Source organism: Dendrobates tinctorius, unplaced genomic scaffold (genome assembly GCF_039654945.1).
Source record: "Dendrobates tinctorius isolate UK_male_01 unplaced genomic scaffold, ASM3965494v1 ptg000159l, whole genome shotgun sequence".
Lineage (NCBI taxonomy): Eukaryota > Metazoa > Chordata > Amphibia > Anura > Dendrobatidae > Dendrobates > Dendrobates tinctorius.
In genome coordinates this window covers 8,146,736-8,172,988 of record NW_027361826.1, presented here as the reverse complement: position 1 = coordinate 8,172,988, position 26,253 = coordinate 8,146,736, and positions in this window count along the sequence as shown.

The following is a 26,253-nucleotide window of genomic DNA, read 5'->3' as shown; positions in this document are numbered from 1 at the left end:
GGTTGAACGGCATAGGGTAAGGATCACGGATAGTAATCTGGTTTAACTCTCGGACATCCAGACACGGGCGTAACCCCCCATCTTTCTTCTTAATGAAGAAAAACCCCGCGGCTACAGGCGAGGACGAAGGCCGGATGTGTCCTTTGCTCAGACTCTCCGCGATGTAGTCTTTCAGAGCTTGTCTCTCAGGACCAGAAATATTAAACATCCTGGCCTTAGGTAATTTGGCCCCGGGTTTTAACCTGATCGCACAGTCATAGGCTCTATGTGGAGGCAGTTCTGAGCAACCCTTCTCAGAGAAAACATCTGCGAAATCCTGAAAAGCCTCCGGCAGGCTGGGCGTCACGGCGGACACACATGTGGCCAAGCAATTGTCTTGGCAAAAACCACTCCATTGTACTATGTCCTGAGTTTTCCAATCAATTACCGGGTTGTGTCTGGACAACCATGGAAAACCCAGGACCATTTGTGCTGGGAGATTACGGAGGACCCTACATGTAACCGACTCAGAATGTAGGACCCCAATGTGGAGTTTCACCTCTGCCACAAACTCCGTAATCTCCCCTTGAGGGAGGGGAACAGCATTAATGGTCACCACCTGTATGGGGTGAGGAAGTTTTTCAATCTTAAACCCGGCGGTGTGTGCAAACTCCTCATCTATGAGATTGGTGGCGGAACCGCTATCCACAAACACTGATATTGGTAGCTCTCTGCCCGCGATAATAACCTTGGCAGGGAGCATACATTGAGATACCATCATGGAGGATATGCATACGCTCAGTTGGGTCTCCTCCATACCCTCTGAGCTTAACAGTTTTCCGCCGAAGTGACCCTCTTAGGTAGTACCGGGCAAACGTTAATATAATGACCTCTTTTACCACAGCAGAAACATGCTCCGGGCTTCCGGAATCCCGGAGCGCGACGCTTAACCTGTGCCACGCCAGCAATCTGCATAAGTTCAGGGGACTCATCTAATTCAACCACACTTGCACCTCTGCTTTCCCCCAGAGGTAGCGTCTCCTGTGCCCCCTGACGAAAACGGCGATCAATACGTATCACCAAACTCATGGCAGACTCCAACGATGCCGGAGATTCATACATCAGGAGGGCTTGTTTAACCCTCCCTGACACCCCATGCATAAACTGGCTCCGCAGCGCTGGGTCATTCCACTGTGTGTCTACGGCCCAGCGGCGAAATTCTGAACAATAGTCCTCTGCCAAGCGCTCCCCCTGGCGGAGGGCGCGGATTTTAGATTCCGCTAGAGCCAGTCGGTCAGGATCATCGTAAATGAGTCCGAGGGCAGAAAAAACATTATCAACAGAAAGAAATGTAGCAGAGTCAGCTGGTAAGGAAAATGCCCATGCTTGGGGGTCACCACTCAGTAATGACAACACCAGCCCTACCCGCTGGGCCTCATTACCTGAGGAGATTGGCCGCATGCAGAAGTATAACTTGCAGGCCTCCCGAAATACGACAAATTTGCTGCGATCCCCTGAAAAACATTCTGGCAGCGGAAACTTCGGCTCTGCACCGATACCTGCAGATGCCGTTTGCACTTTCGCTACTACCAGGCCCTGCTGCTGAACTGCCCCTTTCAACTCGGAGACCTGTAAGGACAGCGCCGCCAACTGGCGGGTTATGGAATCTAATGGATCCATGGACTCCTGAAAAAATGTGGGCCGATTATAATGTCACGTGGGGCTTAGTCCCACTAAGGCTGTAATACCCGGGGGCCCTGTGATGTCCCTATAACTAGGGGAAACCCTGTCTGACCCTCAACCCAGGGTTTTTGCTGATGGTGCAAATGCCTGAGCCTCCACCCTTTCCTTGTCTCCTGCTCAGCCCTGCACTTAACCCTCCACCCTCCACCCAGTGAGGAGACACACCACCAAAGCCCCCACACAAATAATGACAGACAGGGAGAACTTAAACTGCACCGCGCCGCATACACACAGGACTATACAGTAATGTGAACAGGGCACAACTAAACACAAATATGGGAAGGAGAAAGGATAACAACGGATCATACGACACCAGATACGAATCTCTCTCTCTGCAACACCTCCACTCCAGACCGGAACCACTTGGTATGAAACACAAGCTATAATCGGCGACGCCCATAGGCCAGCATGACTATTTAAAGACCGTGGGCGTGACTAACCATCCAACCTGGTCTCCAGCAGGATTAACCCCCGAGAGCCTGAAGATCAGGCCGGCGCCACTGAGGCTATAGTGGCTGGAGGTGGAACTACCTCTGCCTGCCGGACGCTGTGGTGTGAACAGCGTCCGACATGACACGGAGACTCCAGTATTTGGTCAAATGGAAGGGTTATGGTCAGGAGGATAATTCTTGGGTCTCTGCCTCTGACATTTATGCCAATAGATTGGTTCGTGCTTTTCACCGGGCCCATCCTGATCGGCCTGGTGGCGTGGATGAGCGCTCGGTGAACCCTCCTCAAGGGGGGGTACTGTTGCAAACTCATTTTCTGGTTTGCCTCTGGTTTCTGGTGAGGGAACTGTTTGTGCTGACAGAGGAGTTGTGAGTTCTCTTTCCGGGCTCCCTCTGGTGGTGGCAGGAGGTAACGAAGCTGATCTAATTAACAGAGACCTGCCACCTGATAATGAGGATGAGGAGTGGACATCTGGAGTCTCAGACTGGATTTAAGACAGCCGACTCCCTATTCCCATGCTGGTGATTTTTTCCTGCCTCCTGAGGTCTTAGTTTCCAGCTCAGTTCCTGCCATCTCAAGCTAAGTTGTCTCTGCAATTGTTCATATTTGATTTGGTTTGGTCTATTCAGTCTCTTGGGTGGTCAGCCAGTCCCGGCTGGGGCTGTGCTGAATTTACATTCTTATGTTACTGTATGTGCCAGTTTGCTTTTTGTCCCTTATTAGTTTGGCCTCTTTTTGCTCTGTTCTCAGAATATGCCAGAGTGCTGATATAGTGGGTGAAGTCTAGTGACTTCAGGGTTTTTTTTTTGCTATCAGAAGTGTTGGATATTTTTGTAGGGTTTTTTGGTGTGATTGCAGATAGTATCTTTCCTTTCCTGTCCTTTCTAGTTAGTGTGGGCCCCATCGTTTGCTCAGCCTATTTTCCTACCTGTGTTTGTGCTTTCATCTTGTTTCACCGTCAATACATGTGTGGGGGATGTGTATTCCTTTGGGGTCTGCTCTGGGGCAGTTTAGATTTCCCCTTTTCTTGCTTTAGGCTTATTTAGTCCTCCAGCTGTGACGAGGCATCTAGAATCATTGTAGGTACGCTCCACAGCTGCTGTTAGTTGTGTGGTTGGGATCAGGGGTCTGCAATCCGCGTAGTTACCAACCTTTCTGTTTTTCTGTGACTTAGCTTGGTTTTGTTTTCCTCCTCAGTGACCCAATCATAACAATTACCTGTACCCTGACACTATATATTGAGCTTCTGTGTATACTGTCACCAGTGATAACTGCATTACCTGTACACTGACACTATGTATAGAGTTCCTGTGTATAATGTCACTAGTGATCACTGCATTACCTGTACACTGACATTATATACACAGCTCCTGTGTATAATGTCACTGGTGGTAATAACAGTGTTTTTAGTATTGTGGTTTGTATCGATAATCAGTATTGTAGTATTTGGTCACTATGTGGTTGTAATTTGTTTTCTGGTCATAGTGCGGCAGTATTTCTCCTTGTATGTGGTATTATTTGGTCCCTATATGCTGGTAATATGTCATATTATTTGGTCACTATGTGGTGGTAATATGTAGTCTGGTCATGGTGTGGTGATATTTGTCCCTTGTATGTAGTATTATTCTGTCACTATGTGGTCTGGTTATGGAGTGGTGGTATTTGTCCCTTGTATGTAGTATTAGTCAGTCACTATGTGGCATGGTTATGCTGTGGTGGTATTAGTCCCTTGTATGTAGTATTATTCGGTCACCATGTGGTCTGGTCATGGTGTTTTGGTATTTCTTCCTATATATTTGGTATTGGTCTTAGTATAGTGGATTGTGTTGTGTATGGCGGTCATTTGTTCTCTCCGATATTATTTAGGAAAATATTCTTTATTTCCACTAGAAATTAAATACTTTGTACACAGTGGCAGAGATGCACTTACAGGGGGTTTCTGGTAGAAAAAAGTAATCATCTCTCCATAGGATAAGTGATAACGTATTGATTGGTGGGGGGTCTAACTACTTGGACCCATTCAGCAAAATGTGCAACTTTTCATCCCCATTAGACTGGAGTGGCATGTCTGACTTTACCACTGATCCAATTCTTTCCCTCAGTGGCTGCACTTGTTTTTTTCTAGAAGCTCCAAAGAGGGTGAATGGAGCTGCGGGCAGTTATCCCACCTGCCGCTCCATTTTAAAATGGGGATAAGTGTCCTATCAACAATAAAACTTCCTCATTCTTCCGATTGGTGCAGTTTCTAATGGTCAGACCTAAGCGATAACCTATGCTGTGGAGCCCATGGATCAGTGATAACTTGTTTTAACCAAAGAACCCCATTTATGTAAACTACTGTAATTATACATCCCAGTTATGGGAGCGCACAGTAGATTTGCAGGAGCCGCCTTTGTTTTACAGCCGATGCTCCACTATAATGAGGATAACTGTGGTGCCCGAGGGTTCAGTCACCACAGAGTTACTGCACCTCCTCCTGAGGTGTGGTTCCCCACTATCCAGGTAAGGTGGAGACACCTGACCACACTCCAACACTCACATCCCACACGCACACCAGTAGTGTAGCAGAGCAACCTTGGTGGCTCCCTGCTTGGAACACGAAGAGTGCTGGGAGGTGGGTGGAGCTTAGACTGCACAAGAGAGCGGGAGAATATTAGGAAAGGGTCAGTCTGTGAGAGGCGATCCCCTGAGAGGGATGGAGTGAAGGAAATGCTGCAGCAGACTCCTGTGACCTGGAGCTGCTGGCACAGGAAAGAGCCATAGAAAGCCTGATTCTTCAGAAGGAAGATAGTTTAGTACGGAACGTAAGGAGAAGAGAACTAAGGACTAGGGTCAGAGCAGAGCCCTTCCTCAAGTTTGAAGCGCATGGCCGGAGTCCGGTCCCCGAGGTTGTATGGATACTGATGTTACTGCAGCAGAAACCGGAGGAATAGAAGTCGTCACCACTTTATTACCATCTAAGACATGGGGGCACAACAGCAACGTGGGTGAGCCAGGACATGATAGCAAGGAGTCCCCGAAGCAGGCTACAGCTGTCTGCCGTACAAGTAGAGTTCTAAGTAACACCAAGAAGGAGGAACTTGGGGCGTGGCTATGTAGCGGCGGAGAGAGGACGCACTTGGGGAGAGCTCCTCATATCCTCATATTCATCCGGTCAGTGGACTCGGGCCACCGCGATATACCTGCCGGTATCGATCCTTCTGGACCACGGAGCACCTCTGGACCGCCTTGGAGGCCGAATCTCGGCGGGCTGAGAGCTGCACGGGTCGGGGCGGGCGGCGGGGCCTGCAGGGACGGCGGCCATCTTCAGAAGCGCGCGCTCTGGCAGTGAGAGACGCGGCGCTGGTTCCCTCCACGCAGCGCTGACAGGTCGGTGCACACACATCCTGAGGAACTGAAGGGGAGAAGTGGTGAGTGCTCTGGAAGATTTGGCTCCACACTCCCCTCTGCTAAGCCACATGACTTGCCGGTGTCATTACTCTAGGGGCCTTTGGACCCCCACCTGGCAGATATCTCTGTGGGCACTGCGGATCCCGCCCTGGCTGTAAGGCCTCTCGTTTCCTCCTGTGCTGCTTTGTGTTGCCCTTAGGACACCTGTCACCGTTATATTATAGCATTGCTGTGCTCATAACTTGGATCTGGGAGTCCCCTGAGTGCACCGTTTCTGGTACCCGGCTGTGCCATATTGCTATTGAAAATGAACCGTTGCAAGGGGGCAGGAGCAGCCAAAAAATTGAAAGAGTTTGCTAGACCTGACCATTCGGACACTGCATGGTCCCTCAGAAACACCCCCTCACAGTCTCAGCGTAAAAACCATCCCTCTGAGGGTGAAGAGGGGAGTGAGCAGGAGAAATTAACCCTAAAGCAAGCATCTGAGCAACTGATGCAGGCCATCTCCTTAACTAGGACATCGCTGATGGGGAAAATAGAGGACGTGCATACCGAGGTGGGGCGTCTTCGACAAGATATGCAGGCCATGAGAGGGCGTATTACGGAGGTGGAGACAAGGGTGTCCAAGGTAGAGGACACCATCGCACCCATGGAAGCCAAGCTTGCGAAAGCGATGGGCTCAGTGAATGCATGGAGGCAGAGAGCAGACGACCTGGAGAATAGAACATAACAACATCCGAGTTATTGGTCTGCCGGAACTCTCGGAAGGTCAACATCCGGAACAATTTTTGGAAGACTGGCTCAAAACGTCTCTGGGAGATGAATTTTCCCCAACATTTGCTGAGGAAAGGGCTCATAGGGTCCCTACAAGACCTCTTCCTCCTGGAGCCCCACCTAGACCTTTTTTGGCGCGTCTCCTCAAGTGCAGGGACAGGGATGTGATTCTACGTCTAGCTCGACAGAAAAGTCCCATCAAGTTCAACAATGCTACGATCTCAATCTTTCCGGATTTTTCTATGGAACTCCATAAACAACGGGCACAATTCATGGACATCAAGAAGCGGCTCTCGGAGAGGAACGTTGTGTATTCTATGATCTATCCGGCCAAGCTCCGGGTGGTCCATGGGGCTTCTTCTATATTTTTTACAGATCCGGCGGAGGCGGCTGAGTGGTTGCGGTCCCACAAAGGGTCTGCTGCGAAGGAATCCTAATGTTTCTACTGTTAATCAGAATTTTCTTTTTTCAGTGATGGTTTGATTGGAGCTCTTTTTTTATCCCACAGGCGTCCGGATTACCAACAATATCGGACACTGAGCTCAGTGATGGTATCCCCTTGTCTATTTTATGACGGGAGAGCTGGACTTTGCTCCCGTATTGTTTGTTTCTCCATTTTGATGTTTCTTTATAGTGGTTTTATTTGGTTTTTAGGTAGAATTTGCAGCCAACAGCAATTTCAATCTATGTGTGGTGTCTTTAAATTTTGCTCGAGTACTGATGTAGGCCATATCCAGTGGAATGAATATGGGGTCTGAGATGATATGCATGACATGGAATGTGAGAGGTATAAAACCCCCCTGGAAAAAGATCAAAGTTTTCTCACAGATTAGACATTACCGCCCTCACATTGTGGCCTTGGTGGAGACGCATCTGACTAGGGATACAGCTCGGTGCGTGCAGAAGCCTTGGGTACAATGGTCGGTTCATGCATTCCATACTAGTTACTCTAGGGGGGTCTCACTGTTGGTGCATAGAGATGTTAGATGGGAAGCCAGGGAGACCCGGAGGGATCCTGAGGGTCGTTTTGTCTTTGTATATGCATCAATAAATACCAGGGAATATGTGATTATGTGTGTTTATAATCCACCCCCTGCTAATATGTCCATTCTTCAGAAGGCGATGAGCTTTGCCCTAAATTATCCGGATGCGGATGTTATCTGTATGGGGGACTTCAATATGGTCATGAATAACCATTTTGATAAATTGAGATTGGATGATGGAGTATCTGGAGGGGTTCCTTTGCCGACAACAAACCAGCTGTCACTATTTATGGAGGGTAGTGGGTGGTTGGATTTGTGGAGAGTGCGGCACCCTGAGTTGAGGGAGTATACCTGCCACTCATCCACTAAGCATTCCCTATCACGCATAGATTACATATTCGGATCCAGTGGTCTGGCGATGTGGGTAGATAACATAAAGCACGGCAGCAGAGGGATCTCAGATCACAGCCCGGTCATCCTCAAACTTAAGTACGGGCAATTAAATAGCAGGATGGTTTGGAAGTTGAAGCCATTCTGGTTGAAACTGATCGTAACCCCCGATAGAACAAACGATCAATTGCATTGCTTCATTTCGTCCCACCAGGAACCTCAGGATATTAATTTATTTTGGGATACACTTAAGGCATATCTGAGGGGCTGCTTGTCCTCCACAATTTCTTAAATTAAGTGGGTAACCTCAAGGGAAGATGATGTGGTAGAACGGCGTTTGAAGGATTCGGAGGCTGCATACATATCTAATCAAACTAACGGCAATAGGATTGAGTGGTTGGCTGCCCAGCGATTATACACCCAGCATATGGACACTAAGGGCCCCGTCACACATAGCGATCTCGCTAGCGAGATCGCTGCTGAGTCACAAGTTTTGTGACACAACAGCGATCTCACCAGCGAGATCGCTGTGTGTGACAGCGATCAGCGACCGGCCCCCCTGCTGGTATTGCTGATCGCTGCAGGAAAGCCCAGGACATTTCTTTCGTTGCTGATCTCCCTCTGGCCAGCACACATCGCTGCGTGTGACAGGCGGGAGACCAGCGATCAGCTGGTAACTAACGTACACATTGGGTATCTAAGGGACGTGCGTCCCTTAGATACCCGATGTGTACCTTAGTTACCAGCGAGTTACAGGTGCCGCCGCCACACGCTCGGGACAAGAAGGCAGCAGGACGCCGCCCGCGGAGAGGCCGGGGATACAGGTGCGCCCTCTGCTGTTTGAGGACTGGAACAGCAGGCGCCTGTATCAGCGGAGCAGTGGGGACTGGGAGATTCTCCCAGTGCCCTGCGCCAGTCACTCATCCTGATCCCGGCTGCACATCAGCTCCCACCACTGCATCAGCGCGCTGGTAAGTAATGAACACAGCGACGCCGCGCTGGTCCTGATCGCTGGTGAAGCTGTCTGCTTGACAGCTCACCAGCGATCATGTAGAGATTCACCAGCGATCCTGACACGTTGATATCGTTGTCGGGATCGCTGGTGAGTCGCTATGTTTGACGGGGCCTTTCGTCTAAGCGCAAATTATCCTTTGCCTGCCAGTCTTATTTTGAGCTGGGAAACCAAGCAAGTAAATTTTTGGCCTATCTGGTGCGCCAGCATAATACCTCTAATACAATATTACAGATCCTTAAGTCGGATGATTCGTTGGTGTCTTCAGCTGTGGAGATTCTCGGTTGCTTTTACAAATACTATAAGTCATTGTATGAGTCTAAAAGTGGCTCTGATGATTTGGGGTTTTTGGATTACTTGTCGGATGTAACATTCCCTACTTTAGATCCTGATCAGCGAGCCTTTATGGATGCTGAATTCACTGTGGAAGAGATAGAGAATGCTATAGCGGACATGGCCCCTGGGAAGGCCCCTTGACCGGACGGGTTCCCTATTGAATTGTATAGGAAATACCGAGACATATTAACGCCACTTCTGATAAAGATATTTCGGGGAATATCGGAGGGGGAATCTATGCCTGAATCCTTTTACAAGGCTAACATCATAGTACTTAGGAAGGAGGGGAAGGACCCTTTAGAATGTGGATCCTATCGTCCCATATCGTTAGTAAATGTGGACTATAAAATTTTTACTAAGATTCTCGTCACAAGATTAAATTCGATTATGCTGAACCTTATACATCCTGACCAGACGGGCTTTATGCCTGGTAAGAGCACTTCAATTAACATCAAACGAGTCCAGTCAATAGTCCAATATAGCTCCCAAATGCCAGACAGCAAGTGAGCACTGGCATCGCTAGATGCCGCCAAGGCTTTTGACTCCCTTGAGTGGTCTTTCCTCTCAGCGTGTCTACAGAGATATGTCTTCGGTGATAAGTTCATAAAATGGGTCAAAACATCGTATATAAATCCTAAGGCCCGTATTATTGTGAATTGTGAATAATTCCATATCTGAGCCCTTTTCATTACACAGGGGGACCCGTCAGGGGTGCCCCCTTTCCCCGGCTCTCTTCGCCCTTGCGATTGAGGCATTGGCAATACGTATAAGGTCTTCCCCTGGCTTTAGGGGTATAGATATAGCGGATTGGGTAGATACCATAGGTTTATATCCAGATGATATGGTGATATTTATGGACGAGGCGGAGGAAATTTTGCCTCAAGTGATTGCCACTAGAGTTGAGCGACTTTTGGTTTTTTAGGGTCGCGTTTCGTTTCGTGAAACCCGACTTTTCCAAAAGTCGGGTCGAGCAAGATCGTCCGATTATAGGGAAAAGTCGGGGTCGTCCCGAAACACGAAACCCAATGTAAGTCAATGGGGAATAAAAGTCGGCAGTGAGAGGAGGACAGGAAACACATCTACAGTGCCCATTTGAATGCCAAAAGCATCAATTCTTCTTACTTAAGCTTGTCAACCTTAATTAACTTCATAATACAAGTTACGCACTGAAAAATGGGGGTTATTTGGCTACAGTTGTGGGGGGGAGGGCTGGCTGCAGGTTTTCATGTGCCCTGGGCGAAAGAGCGCCCCTTTAACACATACCACAACTCATCATGCTCCGATACGGCAGAGAAATAGTGGTATAGTACAATGAAAAATACCTCACTTTTTACATCTCATGACGAGGCCCATCTATTTCTCCATACAGAATCATTGGTCCCATATAATGTTTGAAACAGTATATGATGAGCTCCACATAATGCTACAGTATATGTTGGTCCCCATGGATGAAGCTCCACTGTCTTATGGGCCCAAATAATGCTCCAAACATAATGGGCCCCATTTCTAATGCTCTAGTGTATAATGGGCCCTGTAAATGCTGCTCCAGTGTCTGATGTCCACCTTTGGAATGTTCCAGTGTATGGTGGGCCCCATCTATCATTCTCCAGAGTATAGTGCTCCCCAAAAATTGCTGTCCCAACATTGAAAACAATCAAATAAGTCTCCTCGCTAGGGAATCCCTGTACTTGTCTGGATTCCTCGTCGTCCCCATCTTCCATCTCACTGCACAGTATTTCAACTTTGCAAGTGCTGTGATCCTGGGCAAGCAGGGGGGGCCCACTCGTTGGCGACGGCACTGGCACAGGGCCCCTGATAGTACGGTGGTGTGTCTGATGGCGGGTGGGCCGAACCTGCAGTTTCATCTGCAGCTTCCTCTTTGTCACCGTGTAAGATGGAACTGTATATGGGAAGGGTAACCTGAGTTTCATCAGGGTCAGATTCAGGTCGTGTAGCGTGCGAGGGGAATGTAGTGGTCTGGGTCAATGTACCAGCAGATTCATCGAGCAGTGGCTGGGCATCAGTGCACTTGTGTCGCCCCCAGGAGTACGGTTGCCACAGTGGCATTACCTTCTTCCTAGGGAGTGTGATGTCATGCTTGGGAGCAACGAAGGATCTCTCTAGCAGGTTAACTGATTGGGCGGCGTTATTCCCACGAGTCATGACCCTCCAAACAGCGTTCATGAAGGCAAAGTGTTTGTTTTACGTGGGCAGTATGGTTGCAAAGCTGAACCTTAAAGGAATGTCCAGAAGGGCACCACCAGGAGTGGAGCCTACGGTTAAATTCGACTCCACCTGGGAAACCTCAACCATGCCAGCTACAGAACAGATGTACACATTGCAAGCTTAATTCCATTAACGAACGAGACTCCGTCATGCCCCGCGGTCCGAGTCCGGCTTACTAGAGGGACACGTGAGGCTCTGGCACATGAGATTGGCCAATAACTGGTGTGTCATGCCTTTACATGTCTGTGGCTGCATGTGCGCTACACTGAAAAGGCCAGCGTTTGTCGCTTACAGGTGCAGATAACCCGCTGAACAACGTTAGTGATGGGGATCACTGATTACAATTATTACCCGCGAACAATGATTTCCCAGTAAGTGCAGGTCAACCGCAGTTCCGGAATTAGGCCTAACCGTCATTCCTGAAAAAATGAAAAACTTACGTGTGCAAACCACAGGTGCTGTAGCTTGCTTAACAGCTCGCCAGCCGTTCTCACGCCCAGTATGGATTACACGTGATTGCACAAAGGTGAGAAAGGGTACCGTATCCCCAGATAACATGTATGGATAGCGTACACATTCAAAATATATGTCTATACATCAGGAGGCAGGCTCAGACGGTGTTAGGCCCAGTATGGATTGCACGTGATTGCACAAAGGTTAGAAAGGGTACCGTTTCCCCGGATAACATGTATGGATAGCGTACACATTCAAAATATATGTCTCAGGAGGCAGGCTCAGATGGTGTTAGGCCCAGTATGGATTGCACGTGATTGCACAAAGGTTAGAAAGGGTACCGTATCCCCGGATAACATGTATGGATAGCGTACACATTCAAAATATATGTCTCAGGAGGCAGGCTCAGACGGTGTTAGGCCCAGTATGGATTGCACGTGATTGCACAAAGGTTAGAAAGGGTACCGTTTCCCCGGATAACATGTATGGATAGCGTACACATTCAAAATATATGTCTCAGGAGGCAGGCTCAGACGGTGTTAGGCCCAGTATGGATTGCACGTGATTGCACAAAGGTTAGAAAGGGTACGTATCCCCGGATAACATGTATGGATAGCGTACACATTCAAAATATATGTCTCAGGAGGCAGGCTCAGACGGTGTTAGGCCCAGTATGGATTGCACGTGATTGCACAAAGGTTAGAAAGGGTACCGTATCCCCGGATAACATGTATGAATAGCGTACACATTCAAAATATATGTCTCAGGAGGCAGGCTCAGACGGTGTTAGGCTCAGTATGGATTGCACGTGATTGCACAAAGGTTAGAAAGGGTACCGTTTCCCCGGATAACATGTATGGATAGCGTACACATTCAAAATATATGTCTCAGGAGGCAGGCTCAGACGGTGTTAGGCCCAGTATGGATTGCACGTGATTGCATAAAGGTTAGAAAGGGTACCGTTTCCCCGGATAACATGTATGGATAGCGTACACATTCAAAATATATGTCTCAGGAGGCAGGCTCAGACGGTGTTAGGCCCAGTATGGATTGCACGTGATTGCACAAAGGTTAGAAAGGGTACCGTATCCCCGGATAACATGTATGGATAGCGTACACATTCAAAATATATGTCTCAGGAGGCAGGCTCAGACGGTGTTAGGCCCAGTATGGATTGCACGTGATTGCACAAAGGTTAGAAAGGGTACCGTTTCCCCGGATAACATGTATGGATAGCATACACATTCAAAATATATGTCTCAGGAGGCAGGCTCAGACGGTGTTAGGCCCAGAATGGATTGCAACTGATTGCACAAAGGTTAGAAAGGGTACCGTTTCCCCGGATAACATGTATGGATAGCGTACACATTCAAAATATATGTCTCAGGAGGCAGGCTCAGACGGTGTTAGGCCCAGTATGGATTGCACGTGATTGCACAAAGGTTAGAAAGGGTACCGTTTCCCCGGATAACATGTATGGATAGCGTACACATTCAAAATATATGTCTCAGGAGGCAGGCTCAGACGGTGTTAGGCCCAGTATGGATTGCACGTGATTGCACAAAGGTTAGAAAGGGTACCGTATCCCCGGATAACATGTATGGATAGCGTACACATTCAAAATATATGTCTATACATCAGGAGGCAGGCTCAGACGGTGTTAGGCCCAGTATGGATTGCACGTGATTGCACAAAGGTTAGAAAGGGTACCGTTTCCCCGGATAACATGTATGGATAGTGTACACATTCAAAATATATGTCTCAGGAGGCAGGCTCAGACGGTGTTAGGCCCAGTATGGATTGCACGTGATTGCACAAAGGTTAGAAAGGGTACCGTATCCCTGGATAACATGTATGGATAGCGTACACATTCAAAATATATGTCTCAGGAGGCAGGCTCAGATGGTGTTAGGCCCAGTATGGATTGCACGTGATTGCACAAAGGTTAGAAAGGGTACCGTATCCCCGGATAACATGTATGGATAGCGTACACATTCAAAATATATGTCTATACATCAGGAGGCAGGCTCAGACGGTGTTAGGCCCAGTATGGATTGCACGTGATTGCACAAAGGTTAGAAAGGGTACCGTTTCCCTGGATAACATGTATGGATAGCGTACACATTCAAAATATATGTCTCAGGAGGCAGGCTCAGACGGTGTTAGGCCCAGTATGGATTGCACGTGATTGCACAAAGGTTAGAAAGGGTACCGTATCCCCGGATAACATGTATGGATAGCGTACACATTCAAAATATATGTCTCAGGAAGCAGGCTCAGACGGTGTTAGGCCCAGTATGGATTGCACGTGATTGCACAAAGGTTAGAAAGGGTACCGTATCCCCGGATAACATGTATGGATAGCGTACACATTCAAAATATATGTCTCAGGAGGTAGGCTCAGACGGTGTTAGGCCCAGTATGGATTGCACGTGATTGCACAAAGGTTAGAAAGGGTACCGTATCCCCGGATAACATGTATGGATAGCGTACACATTCAAAATATATGTCTCAGGAGGCAGGCTCAGACGGTGTTAGGCCCAGTATGGATTGCACGTGATTGCACAAAGGTTAGAAAGGGTACCGTTTCCCCGGATAACATGTATGGATAGCGTACACATTCAAAATATATGTCTCAGGAGGCAGGCTCAGACGGTGTTAGGCCCAGTATGGATTGCACGTGATTGCACAAAGGTTAGAAAGGGTACCGTTTCCCCGGATAACATGTATGGATAGCGTACACATTCAAAATATATGTTTCAGGAGGCAGGCTCAGACGGTGTTAGGCCCAGTATGGATTGCACGTGATTGCACAAAGGTTAGAAAGGGTACCGTATCCCCGGATAACATGTATGGATAGCGTACACATTCAAAATATATGTCTCAGGAGGCAGGCTCAGATGGTGTTAGGCCCAGTATGGATTGCACGTGATTGCACAAAGGTTAGAAAGGGTACCGTTTCCCCGGATAACATGTATGGATAACGTACACATTCAAAATATATGTCTCAGGAGGCAGGCTCAGACGGTGTTAGGCCCAGTATGGATTGCACGTGATTGCACAAAGGTTAGAAAGGGTACCGTTTCCCCGGAAAACATGTATGGATAGCGTACACATTCAAAATATATGTCTCAGGAGGCAGGCTCAGACGGTGTTAGGCCCAGTATGGATTGCACGTGATTGCACAAAGGTTAGAAAGGGTACCGTTTCCCCGGATAACATGTATGGATAGCGTACACATTCAAAATATATGTCTCAGGAGGCAGGCTCAGACGGTGTTAGGCCCAGTATGGATTGCACGTGATTGCACAAAGGTTAGAAAGGGTACCGTATCCCCGGATAACATGTATGGATAGCGTACACATTCAAAATATATGTCTCAGGAGGCAGGCTCAGATGGTGTTAGGCCCAGTATGGATTGCACGTGATTGCACAAAGGTTAGAAAGGGTACCATATCCCCGGATAACATGTATGGATAGCGTACACATTCAAAATATATGTCTCAGGAGGCAGGCTCAGACGGTGTTAGGCCCAGTATGGATTGCACGTGATTGCACAAAGGTTAGAAAGGGTACCGTATCCCCGGATAACATGTATGGATAGCGTACACATTCAAAATATATGTCTCAGGAGGCAGGCTCAGACGGTGTTAGGCCCAGTATGGATTGCACGTGATTGCACAAAGGTTAGAAAGGGTACCGTATCCCCGGATAACATGTATGGATAGCGTACACATTCAAGATATATGTCTCAGGAGGCAGGCTCAGACGGTGTTAGGCCCAGTATGGATTGCACGTGATTGCACAAAGGTTAGAAAGGGTACCGTTTCCCCGGATAACATGTATGGATAGCGTACACATTCAAAATATATGTCTCAGGAGGCAGGCTCAGACGGTGTTAGGCCCAGTATGGATTGCACGTGATTGCACAAAGGTTAGAAAGGGTACCGTTTCCCCGGATAACATGTATGGATAGCGTACACATTCAAAATATATGTCTATACATCAGGAGGCAGGCTCAGACGGTGTCAGGCACAGTATGAATTTGACGGCCCAGACTACACAGCGGAGGAGCAGGGAGAGGTAAAGATTGCAAATGCTGGGGCCCTGGCCAAGCAAGGGGGGCCCACTCGTGGGCGTCGGTACTGGCACTGGGCCCCTCATAGTACGGCGGTGTGTCTGACGGCGGGTGTGCACCACCACCGTCAGAGACACTTGATTGCACTATGAAGGACCCTGTGCCAGTGCCCGCGCCCAAGAGTCGGCCTACCCACCTGTCCAGGGCAACGGCACTCGCACGGTGTCGTGCGCTAGGTGGTGACCCCGGCCATGGGGGGGGAGGCAGCACAGTTAGGGAGTTTTAGAAAGTGGCATATGTTGATGTTGGACATTCAGCTGATGCAAAAGGTGAAATAGGTCAAGTCCCAGGAAGAGGTGGACCAAAGCAAGCCATTTTTCTGTCACCCTATGTGTCATCAGGGGAAGGTGGGACAAAATCCTTGGAAACCCATGCGTGGTTCATTTTAATGAAGGTTAGATCATCCACATTTTGGGTTGACAGACGGGTCCTTTTTTCTGTCAGGATTGATCCAGCTGCACTGAAGACTCTTTCCGATAGCACACTTGCAGCTGGGCAAGCGAGCTCCTGTAAGGCATATTGTGCCAATTCAAGCCAGGTGTCCAGTTTAGCGGCCCAATAGTCAAAGGGGAATGACCTGTGTGGGAGAACATCGATATGGGAGGAAAAGTAGTTTGTAACCATAGTTGACAACTGCTGTCTCCTGTCACTTTCCATCGATGCAGTATTACCAGTTGTGTGAGCAGTACTTGAAAAATCAGTCCACAACATTGTCATGAAACCCCTGTCTCCAACGCCACTTCTGCTGTGTGCACCACGAACACCTCTGCCAAGCTGCCCCCGGCCCGTACGGCTCGTGTGAGAACCATCACCGCTGCTGTGTGCTGGGAATGCCTCAAGCAACCGATTTACCAGAGTTGCTTGTTTATTAGCCAATATTAGGTCCAGGTTCTCCTGTGGCATGATGTTTTGTAATTTGCCTTTATAGCGTGGATCCAGGATGCTGGCCAACCAGTAGTCGTCATCGTTCATCATTTTGGCAATGCGTGGGTCCCTTTTTAGGATCTGCAAGGCATAATCTGACATGTGGGCCAATGTTCCCGGTGTCAATGATGCACTGCGAGTGCTGGTTGGAGGAGCACTTTCTGGCAAATCCACATCCCTCCAGTCACGCACAAACCCTGTACCAGACCTTGCCACGCCAACATTTTCACTTGCCCCACGAGATGCATCCTCCTCCCCTAAGTAATCATCCCCATCATCCTCCTCCTCCTCCTCTTCTTCCTCCACCTCGTCCAGGAGAGGTCCCTGAGCAGACAATGGCTGAATGTCATCAAGGATTCCCTCCTCCTCTTCCTCCTCATCAACATTGGCTGCAGACGCCTGCTCCTTAAGGTGCGTCAAAGTTTGCATGAGCAGACGCATAAGTGGGATGCTCATGCTTAGGATGGCGTCGTCTGCTCTTACCAGCCGTGTGCATTCCTCAAAACGCTGAAGGACTTTACAGAGGTCTTTCAGCTTCGACCACTGCACACCTGTCAACTCCATGTCTGCTCTCAAAGTGCCTGGCCGTGTATCCTCCCACAAATGCATTATGGCCTGCCTCTGCTCGCACAGCCGCTCCACCATGTGCAGGGTGGAGTTCCACCTTGTTGCAATGTCGATAATGAGGCGGTGGTTGGGAAGGTGGAGCAATCGCTGCAGCTTCTGCATACGAACGGAGTGTACAGGCGACCGGCGGATGTGCGCGCACAGTCTTCGCACCTTCTGGAGCAGGGCTGTTAACTCCGGATAATTTTTGAGGAAGCACTGCACCACCAGGTTCAAGGTGTGAGCCAAGCAAGGTATATGGCTGAGTTTTGAAAGGGCTATGGCTACCACAAAATTACGGCCGTTATCACTAACTACCTTGCCTGCCTCAAGATGTACACTGCCCAGCCATGACTCAGTTTGTCGCTTCAAGTACTCGGCCAGCACCTCGGCGGTGTGTCTGTTGCCCAAACACATCATCTGCAACACAGCCTGCTGACGCTTTCCACTAGCTGCATCAGTTGTGAGGTGCACCTTTCCGCTCACTGACTGCTTGAGTGCATGGACAATGCGGTCTTTCACATGATGGTGGAGGGCTGGGATGGCTTTGCGAGAGAAGAAGTGGCGACTGGGTAGGTCATAGCGTGGTACTGCATAGGCCATGAGTTCGCGGAAAGCTGTGCTTTCCACCAACCGAAAGGGCATCATCTCAAACGAGATTAGTTTGGCAATGTGGGCGTTCAAACCCAGTGTACGCGGATGAGAGACTGAGTACTTTCTTGACCTACTCATAGTGTCTGGGAGGGTGAGCTGGACTTGAGAGCTGCATATGGTGGAAGTAGCGGTGGACAGGGCGGACTGAGAGAGGGTTGATGATGGTGATGGAGTTGGTGTTCTTTCTGATGGCCTAGAATCAGTCTTTCGTTGATATAACAGTGCAACGACACCTCAACATTTGCTGCTGTGCTAACCGGTGGGCTTACATTGGGGGAAACAATGTAGCGTTGCTGACTACCTTCGTTGTGATCAGTTGCACATGTGGCACTTGAGGTTTGGTGTTGTGTCCACGCCTGCAAGTGCATGCTGGTTAAATGTCTAAGCATGCAACTGGTATTCAAATTTTTCAGATTTTTCCCTCGGCTAAAGGTCTTTGCGCACTTCTTACAGATAACCTTGGCCTGATCATGAGGATTTTGTTCAAAAAAGTGCCACACTGCACTCTTCCTACTTTGGCAGACATTTTGCGGCCTAGCACGCTGTGATCTTTTGCCCCTTTGGACAAGCTATCCAGCAACTCTTTTGATGTTTGGAACCTGTCTTTGGAGTGCTCCGGGCCTGCCAGATAACAGCTGTTGCGATGTCGATGTCTGCTGTGGATGCTCCTCATCTGAGCTATTGGAAGCAGCACCCTCTTCCCCCAATGGATGCCAATCTGGGTCAACAACTGTGTCATCCATCACCTCCTCTTCTATGTCATGTGCACCTTCCTCTGTGTCACCGTGTATGGTGGTATAGTGTGCGGGAAGGGGCACCTGAGTCTCATCAGGGTCAGAATCTGGCTCTGTACACTGCGAGGACAATGTAGTGCTCTGAGTGAATGTACCAGCAGAATCATCCATCAGCGGCTGTGCATCAGTGCACTCCATGTCAGATTCATCTTGGCCTGGGTAATTCACCATTTCACTCGATAATCCAGGCATGGTATGTGAAAACAGCTCCATGGAGTAATCAGTAGTATGGCCTGCGTCATCCTTCAATCTTGGTTGGGGTGAAGGACACAAGGAAAGGTGTGGTTCATGAACATGAGCCTCCAATGACGACTCAGTGCTTTTACTTTTTACAACTGAAGAAGAGGAGGCGATAGAGCTGGAGGCTGAGTCAGCAATGTAAGACAAAACTTTTTCCTGATGCTCTGGCTTTAAAAGCGGTTTGCCAACTCCTAGAAAACTAAGCGTTCGAGGCCTTATGTAGCCAGACGATGACGCAGGCTCAACACCTCCTGCATTCGGTCCTATTTTGCTCTTGCCACTACCCTCAGATCCACCACCAACACCATCATTACCAGCTGCCAACCCCCGCCCAATTCCACGGCCTCTTCCACCAGCCTTCCTCATTTTTGGTAGAAATGTAGACAAAATCCAACAAACTATATAGTAATGTAAAACAAGGTACAAGGTGTCTATAGGACAGGGGAGATTTTGAATTTCTGCAGACACTTGTGGACACTGGACACTTTTGGATTGTGTGAGGCCCACTGATATCTGAGCGCTATGTGACAGGCTCGATGGCACAGCTGTGACCAAAGTGACTAGAGGATAAGGGAGATTTTGAATCTCTGCACACACTTTTGGACACTGGACACTTTTGGATTGTGTGAGGCCCAATGAATATCTGAGCGCTATGTGACAGGCTCAATGGCACAGCTGTGACCAAAGTGACTAGAGGATAAGGGAGATTTTGAATCTCTGCACACACTTTTGGACACTGGACACTTTTGGATTGTGTGAGGCCCAATGAATATCTGAGCGCTATGTGACAGGCTCGATGGCACAGCTGTGACCAAAGTGACTAGAGGATAAGGGAGATTTTGAATCTCTGCACACACTTTTGGACACTGGACACTTTTGGATTGTGTGAGGCCCAATGAATATCTGAGCGCTATGTGACAGGCTCGATGGCACAGCTGTGACCAAAGTGACTAGAGGATAAGGGAGATTTTGAATCTCTGCACTCACTTTTGGACACTGGACACTTTTGGATTGTGTGAGGCCCAATGAATATCTGAGCGCTATGTGACAGGCTCGATGGCACAGCTGTGACCAAAGTGACTAGAGGATAAGGGAGATTTTGAATCTCTGCACACACTTTTGGACACTGGACACTTTTGGATTGTGTGAGGCCCAATGAATATCTGAGCGCTATGTGACAGGCTCGATGGCACAGCTGTGACCAAAGTGACTAGAGGATAAGGGAGATTTTGAATCTCTGCACACACTTTTGGACACTGGACACTTTTGGATTGTGTGAGGCCCAATGAATATCTGAGCGCTATGTGACAGGCTCGATGGCACAGCTGTGACCAAAGTGACAAGAGGATAAGGGAGATTTTGAATCTCTGCACACACTTTTGGACACTGGACACTTTTGGATTGTGTGAGGCCCAATGAATATCTGAGCGCTATGTGACAGGCTCGATGGCACAGCTGTGACCAAAGTGACTAGAGGATAAGGGAGATTTTGAATCTCTGCACACACTTTTGGACACTGGACACTTTTGGATTGTGTGAGGCCCAATGAATATCTGAGCGCTATGTGACAGGCTCGATGGCACAGCTGTGACCAAAGTGACTAGAGGATAAGGGAGATTTTGAATCTCTGCACACACTTTTGGACACTGGACACTTTTGGATTGTGTGAGGCCCAATGAATATCTGAGCGCTATGTGACAGGCTCGATGGCACAGCTGTGACCAAAGTGACTAGAGGATAAGGGAGATTTTGAATCTCTGCACACACTTTTGGACACTGGACACTTTTGGATTGTGTGAGGCCCAATGAATATCTGAGCGCTATGTGACAGGCTCGATGGCACAGCTGTGACCAAAGTGACTAGAGGATAAGGGAGATTTTGAATCTCTGCACACACTTTTGGACACTGGACACTTTTGGATTGTGTGAGGCCCAATGAATATCTGAGCACTATGTGACAGGCTCGATGGCACAGCTGTGACCAAAGTGACTAGAGGATAAGGGAGATTTTGAATCTCTGCACACACTTTAGGACACTGGACACTTTTGGATTGTGTGAGGCCAATGAATATCTGAGCGCTATGTGACAGGCTCGATGGCACAGCTGTGACCAAAGTGACTAGAGGATAAGGGAGATTTTGAATCTCTGCACACACTTTTGGACACTGGACACTTTTGGATTGTGTGAGGCCCAATGAATATCTGAGCGCTATGTCACAGGCTCGATGGCACAGCTGTGGCAAAAGTGACTAGAGGATAAGGGATATTGGATTGCTTTTAAAAAAGCAGTTTGCAGAGCAGTGGGTAAACAGCAATGCCAGCCTGTCAGGAAGCCTTAAAAGGCAGCCCAACAACCAACACCACTGATACACCACAATATAGCCTCCCCTTGCACTGCACACACAGTGACTGGTGTGTTGTGCAGGCCAAATTGCTAGCAGCAGAAGCAGTTTTTTTTTCTTCTCAGCAGGACAAAAAAAAAATTGGGATTGCTTTTAAAAAAGCAGTTTGCGGAGCAGTGGGTAAACAGCAATGCAGGAATGTCAGGAAGCCTTAGAAGGCAGCCCAACAACCAACACCACTGATACACCACTATATAACCTCCCCTTGCACTGCACACACAGTGACTGGTGTGTTGTGCAGGCCAAATCGCTAGCAGCAGAAGCAGTTTTTTTGTCTTCTTCCCTGCCTAACGCTCTCCCTACAGAATCAGCAGCAACCTCTCCCTATACTGAGATCGGCAGAAGTAAGATGGCGGTCGGTGTGCACGCCCTTTTATACCCCCTGTGACGCCCACCAAAGCAAGCCAATCACTTGCATGCCCTTCTGAAAGATGGTGGTGACCCCTGCCTATGTCATCACGTTGCCCACAGTGTCCGTGGATCCTGATTGGCTGAAAAAGAGCGCAAAACAAACTTTTGAAACGCGACTTTGGCGCGTAAGTCGCCGACCTCGTGGCCGACCTCATCCTAGGGTCGGGTTTCGTTTCATGAAACCCGACTTTGCCAAAAGTTGGCGACTTTTGAAATTTTTCGACCCGTTTCACTCAACTCTAATTGCCACCATAGACGGATTCAGTAAATATTCAGGTTTATATATAAATTGAGAAAAGTCTGCCCTGTTACCCCTCTCCCATGCCCCGATGCCCCGACTTGAAGCTCTCTCCTCGTTGTCTATTGTATCTAGCTTTAAATACCTGGGTGTCCATTTATCCCATAACAGTACACTTGACTTACAACTTAATATCTGCCCACTGCTGGAACTGGTTAGAGTTAAATTTGCAGCCTGGAGTAAATTACCGCTGTCTGTGGCCGGACACATTAATTTGATTAAAATGATATTGGGTCGCCCTCCCAGGGCCGCGGGGTACTCGGTACCGGGCCGGTGTCGATGGGATGTGTCACAGCAGCGGCGACCCGGACCGTGGCCCTGGACGCCCAAGTAATGGCGATATGTGAATGGTGAATAGTAGTTCGTGACGCCACCTGTGGTGTTCGGCAAGGGAGGTGTTAAGCCGACGCTGCAGGCAGATCCTCTGGGACAGATGGTGTGGTGCAGCAGTGATGGTATAGCCCTCCACAGGCAGGGCTGATGTCCCAGGCCAGTGTAGATGTGTTGACACTTAGGTGGTGTAGTGTCCGGCGCAGGGGATGTAGCAGTGGCAGGCAGACGGACGCAGGAAGGAATGGAGGACACCAGGGCATGTAGTTCCAAAGCTTTACTCACAGTCAGTAGTGCCCGCTTCTGTGCCGTGTTCTCCGGATCAGGGACTCAGCCAACCTCCCGGCAAGATGGAAAGCTCCCCTCCACACTCCGCCAACTTATGTGCCTTTCCTGAACGACTCCTCTATAGCGCCTTAAAGTGTGAAGATCTCCAGTACCGTGGTACACTGGAGTTCCTCCTGACAGATGTTCCCAAGAACCTCACTTGTACGGCAGACAGCTGTAGCCTGCTTCGGGGACTCCCTTCTCCTGAGTCCCGGCTCTCTATCCAATTGCTGTTGTGCCCCAAGTCTTAGATGGGAGTAGTGCATTTACAGCCAACTACTCCACCGGTGTCTGCTGCAGAACCATAAGTGTCCATACAACCTCGGGGACCGGGCCCCGGCCTTGCGCTGAGAACCTATAGGCAGGGTTCCTCTTCCAACCCACGTCCTCTCTGTTCTCCTTACTCCGTTCCATACTTGTCTTTCTCTCTCTTATAGAAGCTTAGGTTTCAGTTCTACATCTTTCTCCTTCTTTTCCTTTCCCGTGCCAGCTGGCTCAGATCACTGAGGCAGCTGCAGCACTCCTTCCTCCATCCCTTCTTCCAGGGATCCTTACTCCTGTCTGAGTGACTTCCTACCCGACTGACCTTCTGTCAGACTGACCTGTAATCCTACACTTTCCCACTCTTTTATGTATCTCAACTCCACCCACCTCCCCGTAGATCCAGTGTTCCAAGCAGGGAATCACCAAAGGTGCTCTGCTACTCTCTAATCACTAAGCCGCAATGTGGTTGTGCAGAACTACCCTGTTGTGTGGGGTGCGAGTGTTGGAGTGTGGAAAGGAGTTCCCACCTTACCTAGATGGTGGGGCACTACACCTTAGGAGAAGGTGCAGTACCTCTGTGGTGACCGAGCCTCAGGGGCGGCACATACCCCCCCGTTAAACACAGCATGTCCGCGGGCTGCAAGACAACAAAGTTGACAGTACAGGAACATACAAAATTTTTGTAATGCTGCATAAACATTTCTTTTACTAAACTTCCTAATATAGGAGGCATTGTTTCTTGAACATTGCAAACAATTCTTAATTAACTATCTAAATTTCAAGTCAAAAGTTCAATTCTTCATACTTTACGTAATTCTAAGTGCTATTATCTGTTATTCACTATCACTTTAATATTCTTCATCTTTCCTTCTCTAGTACACATTTCCTTTTGTCATGCTCGCCATGTCTGTTATGTCCGCCATGTCTGTTTTGCCTCATGACCCTGGAGCGGTGTGCACGCGCATCTCATGTCTGCTATCCTGCTTGTTCCCTAGAGCAGTGTGCACACTCACCTCTTGTCTGTTGAGCTGCAAGATGCCTGCGTTTCTGCTTTGCCTTCTGTGATCTTCTCGTCCTGTCTAGAAACCTTGATCATGTGACGTTTCCTAAGATCCTGCACTGTCTGGTTCTGCAATCATCTCGTCATGTCTGAAACTCTGATCATGTGACATTTCCTAAGATCCTGCACTGTCTGGTTCTACAATCATCTCGTCATGTCTAGAATCCCTGATCATGTGTCCTTCCTAGGATCCTGCACTGTCTGGTTCTGTGATCATCTCGTCATGTCTGAAACCCTGATCACGTGACTGCGCTCTGTGATCCTGGAGCATCTGAACTAGGAAGTTCTCCCCTGGTCCTGACCCGGAAGAGGAGGTGTTATGCCCTATATTAGACAGCCCCTTCCTATGCTCAGGGCCTGAGTATTGTGTTGTGTCCCTGCATGGCTGCTTGGTCTGTGGGGCGCTCCCTCTATTCTGTGCCCTTGCACTTTGCTCTGTCGTGCGTCTCTGCACACGCTCCGTGCTTGTACTCCGTCTCTTGTCCCGTGCCTTGTCTTATGTTTGTCCGTTGTGCCATGTTCGTCCTTGTCCTGCTTGGACTTGTAGTCCTTCTGTTATTCTCTGCTTTGCCTGTTTTTGCTATGCCTTGTTTCATACCTTGCCTTGCTCTGCCTTGTTCCTCCCTATGGCCTCAGTCTTTGCTTGCCCTGCCTCGCTCTCTCCTATGGTGCTCTGTAGTGCTCCCTGGCACATGCACCATACCTCCTTGGCCCAGCTCTGGGCTTCGGCCTACGCTCCGCTGCTAGCTCTGTTCATGCTCTGACCAGATTCCGTGTTTCTGCCTATGCTTCCGTTCCTGGTTCCATACTCTGCCTAAGCTCTGCCTGGTTTCTTGTCTTGTCTTCCCTTTCTGCTTCGTGCGCTCCTTGCATGCGCCTGGCCTTCCTAGCCTCCTGTTTGTGCCTCAGCCGTGTCCACCCTAGCCGTGCCCGCCTGCTTGTGCCTCAGCCGTGCTCATCGGTCAGTGACAGCTGTGTCACCTGCCATGCCTCAGCCGGGTTCGCTGGAGTCTTGCCCGTCTGTCAGTGCCACAGCCTGATCAGCTAGCCTGTGCCCCAGCCGTGCTCTCTGTGCTCCCTTGCACCTCACGCTGTTTCTGCACTGTGCTCTACGTGCTCTCTATAGCACGCGCAGGCCTCGCCTGCCCATGGCATACCTCCCCGTGCTTCTTTAAAAGTGCGTGCAGACTTTGCCATGTCCCCTGTCGTGCCCTCTTGCACGCACAGGCCCTATCCCTGTCCTGGAACCCTGACGTGCCTCTCTGCACGCGCAGGACTCTGCCTCGCCTGACCTTGGCGTGCCTCTCTGCACGCGCAGGACTCTGCCTCGCCTGACCCTGGCGTGCCTCTCTGCACGCGCAGGACTCTGCCTCGCCTGACCCTGGTGTGCCTCTTTGCACGCGCAGGACTCTGCTTTGTTACCTTGTGCCTTGGCATGTCTCTACACATGCACCCTGTCTCGTTTTGTGAACCCTGGCATGTCCACTACACACGCACCTTGCCTTGCACCTAGCCTTGAACCCTGGCGTGTCCCCTACACACGCACCTAGCCTTGCACCTAGCCTTGGACCTTGGCGTGTTCCCTAACACGCACCATGCCTGGATATCTGACGTGCCTCCTTGCCTGAACCCTGGTTTGCCTGCCGGATGCCCGGAACCTGCCGATCGCTGCCAGAGATCGTAAGATGGATGACTACGGCCTGATGTCCGGAGCTGATGTCCGCAGCCTGATGCCTTGATCATGTCGTTCGTTGCCAGCGGTCCGGAGTCCGATGCCATTGTGCCTTTACCTGTACCTAGGTGTGTCACCTGGCACGTACTATGCTATTGACCTTGGCGTGCCCACGCGCGCACCTTGCACGTTTTGCTTGTTTTCATGTTTGCACTGAATGTGATCCTGAAGATCTTAATGAAGATACCTTGCACTTACCTATTGTCTTGTCTTGTTTCCTGCCTGTCCCTGGTCGTCAGACACTCCCGTAGTGTCCCCCTGAGCCGGCCGTCTGGTCCCAGCAGTCGTGATGGCTCACCCCCTTGGTCTTGCCCCTGACACTCCCTGTATAGGGGGT